Source organism: Argopecten irradians, chromosome 9 (genome assembly GCF_041381155.1).
Source record: "Argopecten irradians isolate NY chromosome 9, Ai_NY, whole genome shotgun sequence".
Taxonomy (NCBI): domain Eukaryota; kingdom Metazoa; phylum Mollusca; class Bivalvia; order Pectinida; family Pectinidae; genus Argopecten; species Argopecten irradians.
This window is the reverse complement of record NC_091142.1, coordinates 25,097,102-25,102,227: the sequence shown is the minus strand read 5'-3', so window position 1 is coordinate 25,102,227 and position 5,126 is coordinate 25,097,102.

Below are 5,126 nucleotides of genomic sequence, written 5' to 3'. Positions count from 1 at the left end.
TCTCTAAAATAATGGCCGGAACCGCAATATAAGATCGAAATCCCGACTTTTAATTTTTGTTCGTAGCAAAGTGAAAAAAAAAGTCGGGTGTAAAAAAAGGATCGGTCGGATAACCCTAAACGGACATATTATTTGTATTTGCCTTATTGACATTTCGAAACATTATAGGCTAATCATGGATACTATAAAAGGTTACTATCACTGTCGTTATATATTAACCCTTGGAATGTGTAGAGAGAGAATCGAACAAAGGTACATGTACTAACGGTCAATGTACATTGTGTGGCTTTGACATTGAACTTCGCTCCTTTAAATCCCTAAAAGAAGTTTCTGCAAAAGTGTGATCGGTAATTTTATTTTCTCTGATCGCCTTTAGTTTTGCCATGACATATTACAGGGGTGGATATTACGGCAGTGATAAAGACCCATGGAGTATAGAGGATGAACAAAGATCAGCAGCATATTACGAAATGCCAATAAGTATCCACCCATTTAAATTCCACTCATGGCGTAGGTTACAAATAAACACATAATGACAACATACGTTATACTATACATTTGAATATAGCAATATTATAATATGGTATAGCTTCTGATCTTGGTTTTCCGGGATCATGGTGCTATCGAATGGGTGAATTATATATGATGTAGTCACAACACTTTGCGCTCAAACAGCATTTTACTATACATGTACTCGAAATCAGTTCTTTCGTAACGAACCCAAATTGTAATTATATACATATTAATGTAGTCAGAACACTGCTCACTGCTTATTATAAATTCAACATTATCAGCCAGCATTCCTCTATACATGTACATGTACTCGAAATTAGTTCTTTCATAAAGAACCCATGAATGCACCATACCATTTCCGGTTTGTACAGAACATACCTATAATACTCTAAAGAAAGAAAATGAGTTGGGAAAACAATGCAACGCATTAATTAGTTCATACCGTAAAACAGCAATCTGGAATAGATTATACAGTGGAACTTGGTTGATACAAACTCGGACAATTCGACAACCCGGCTTGATACGAAGTACTTTGCCGGTCCCGGCCGAATTCCCTTTTGATCTTTGTTTAAAGAACTCGGATAATGCGAATTCGGAAAACTCGAAGAGCTCGGATAATACGAAGTAAATTTTGGGTCCGAATGACAAAAATCATACATAAAATGTTCTTATAACTCGAAATGATATTTTTTGGACAACGTATTCGGCGAAAATGCCGATTTTTTCTCCATACATCTGCTGTATAACAGCATTTCAAAATATATATCTCGTTTTATTGTTATAATTTTGCAACTTCAATCGGCGATTTTGACATCTCTCTTGTTCACATCATTTTGACAACTTAGAACTGGTCTATATATAACCAAGTAAAGAGATCGTCAGTAGAAAATGATAACTCGCTTAATTCGAACACTCTGATAACTCGAAGTTTTATCTCGGTCCCTTCGAGTTCGTATTAACCGAGTTAATGTATCATCTTTATTAACCTCCCTCGTAAAGACTGCTAATATATGTGGTAAAACATATTTCAGAGTCGACTTTGTTTTATCATTGTTTTAACCCATTTTAAAGGGGGTAAAAGGGAAATCCGAGCTATTCGAGACAAGCACTTTTCAAACTCGAAATATGTGATAAATCATGTTTTTTAATCTCAAATGCATATATTTTGACTTGTCAGCTTTAACATTATGTTTCACATATCACAACATATGTTTTAGTATGTTGATATTATGATTACGTATAGTTAAAGGGACAATTCACTCACGCTAATTCTTTTACATAACCAAGAAGCAAAATATGGCATAAATGTATTGTTCTACATTTCTTATGAAATATATAACATAAGATATTGACAAATTCCACGTCATTGTTTAGTATTTTAATTGATGCCGTTGTAATTACAAATCGTTGATCAATACGATTAAGCAGGTACAATATGTACGCTGTACCAATATCCGAGCCAAAGTCACGCACGTTAAACAAATGAACTACATAAGCACTGTGGAGGTGACATAATGATTTTTTAGGCAAGACAATTCACCTAATAAGGTAAACACACTTCTGTCATAGCGATTTGAGCTGTTCTAGACAAAAGTAGCATTACTCTACGAGCAAGGGACTGGGTTCGGCATACAAGATATTCGACCACAATGTGTAATGGCGGACAGCGAGTGAGTTTGAACATTTCACACGCATTTCACCACCATGGGATGTTCTGACATATCACAGTAAAACCGACTGATCTAATTTCCATTAGAACTGGGGGTTTTCCGATATATATACAAATTTTAATGTTCTCGTCGAATGAATTGTCCCTTTAAATTTCTTCAGCATTGTGCACAGATGTAAGTCAATCATAGGTTTTTTTCTTCTTTAAAGCCACACTATACGTAACTATCAACAAAAATTCAAGGTTAATTCGACTCCGATATTGTTAGTATTTGTAGATGTAGTTGAAATCAAGATATATTAAAGAATGTTTATACCATTTTTTAATAACTTTGGTACAGCAGTTGTTGAAAGTCGATACATGTAAACATGCCTTCATTTTAAACTGGTCGCCATAGAAGTTACGATTATTGCCGAACGGAAGTCGGCAAGTTCATGACCCGTTTTCGGACAGACGTTACGTAGTTACGGTAGACACATGACGTTCTCGGCAACGACGTTACAATGTCGGCTAACTTCGGCTTGTTTGACAAAGTGGGACCCACTTAGCGATGTTTAATATTTATTTGATTTTTATCAAAATATTCCGAATCATTATCGCTCATCTTGACTTCGATTAAGTCCTGTCTCTGCATGATTTATAACAGGATTTTTTTTCAATATTTTTCTAACAATGAGAAAAATAAGAAAGATACGGATATTGGGCCTTTAAGAATCATGTTACCTATAAGAAATGATAAGCATTGTTTTCAACTTTTCAAACGCTAGCCTCCCTTTGGACATCAGTACAAGAAGCACATTAATAAACTGAAGTAGGTAACAAGTTAAACGTACCAACGGAAACTTCAAATGAATTTTAGGAAAGGGTTTCATACATGTTTGTAACTTCATAATAAAAACCACAAACTTGAGTAGAGCCCTTGAGGCAATAATCTGCCGTGAGGGATGTTCGTTAACCACAAATATCATTCAGTGAATGTTGATAGCATACAAACTTAACGTTAAGTTATCCGCTAATCTATAGGGCTTCGTATGTAAGATATTCCATTTCATCGTAAATGCCTCCTTTTACAAAATACACGAAAAATATTTTATGTGTGCCGTAACTTACCGAAATTTTGACGACGTGTTATTTTTTCTTCATTAATCTATTGAAAACAATCAGGCTTGAGAAATTTAGCAGTGAAAGTCATTCAAATACCTTCAGATGCCTCATAAATGTTAGTTACAATATAGAAATGATATACTTTAACAGAAATCTAGAAAATATGTATCACATTTGATAGTATTATATATGGTATTTGACGGTGGTCAATCAGGATGTGTATATGTATTGCCTTCTGCATGTGATGATGATTCAGCCTACAATTTATATTCTTATCAATAGTACTAGTTTCACCCAGAAATGTGATAAATTGTAACAGGGTCCAGTTTCTTGAGCATTCCCTTATTTCAAGGAATTCCATGACATAAAGTTTCCCATAGAAAATAATTACAAAGGGTAAAGGTTAAGTTAAGGAGCCTTTCTTAAAATCTGTCATACTTTCTTATGGAGAATCTTCGTTAAGGGATTCCTAAAGGCCCAGCGATTAAATCTTTATGTAAATCTAGCCTAAAAGATTTATCAGACTTCTATGGTATACTTCCTGTTCAAGTCCAGCCACAATTTGTCAGTATTCAATTAAAGATTTGAAAATATTGATTTCTATTGCCATAACAATTAACAATTTGCCAATATTTAGTCATTGTTCTGGTAATGATATTGTTCTTTCTTGTTTTGGTGGTAAACAAAGCAGTTAACTTCACATAAACTATTACCCTAGAACGTAAGTGAGGAAAGTGATTTGTATACATTATGTATATACAAATGTACTTCTAGATCATTTCAAAGAGAAGTTTTCATAAGCACTCCATCCAAAACCAGGAAGTTTATCTGGATATTGGAATTGTGATTGCATCAAAAATATGACTCATCCGTTATGTGTTACAGACGTGTAGTAAACAGAGATATATAGACTAGTATACAGTGTCTGAAGTAAACAAAGTGTAAATCAATAGAATTTAACGTGTCGTCAGCTGCATGATATTTTAACCATCCAATGAAATACAACGCTACTTAAATGATGACGTGTCAGTTGGTTTTACCAGTAGCCTGGAGGGTACGTGTTGGTTTACACAAAATTCACGTGATTTAGTGCAATAAAAGGATATGAAATGATCACGTAGGCTATGACATAAATGTGTATATATTTCACGATAAACAAACCAGTATGTCAGGTAAAATTATTTTCTTTAAAACGCAAACATGTAAAGTTACATTGCCGTACAAGTATAACACTTATCGGAGGTGTTTTATTGTATCGTGTTCAATTAATGCAAATTAATTCATCATTACAGAATTGGTTTTTTTTTCAGAATGAAACTACACAAAAAAACCATGTATAATTAATTTGACCCAGAAAAATCTAATTAATTACCAATCCTTTCTCAAAACAATCAATTTCAAATAAAGACGTCAGGATATTTTCCTGTTTGAAATACATGCAGTCAAGATAATCTCTAGGCTATTCACATATAGATGTATCATTGCTTAAATGTTCATACATTATGTATATTTAAGTTGCCCGTTGGTAAAACACATTTGCTATGATGTAAATGTTTCTAGCACCGTCACAACGAAGACATGTGATAATAGCAAACGAGCCTGTAGGGCGTCTGTATTTCTTTGATTATTATTATTTTCTTAAGTTGTATACGTAGTTTTCTGTATAACTATAACAATAAACCTTAGTCAGCGCAAACACGACAATGTAAAAGTAACGACAATGTAAAAGTAACGACAATGTAAAAGTAACGACAATGTAAAAGTAACGGGCTAGTGGGCTGATTAGATTATGCTACAATACTTTCAAGAAAACCTTAATTCATCAATCCTCGATATCCCA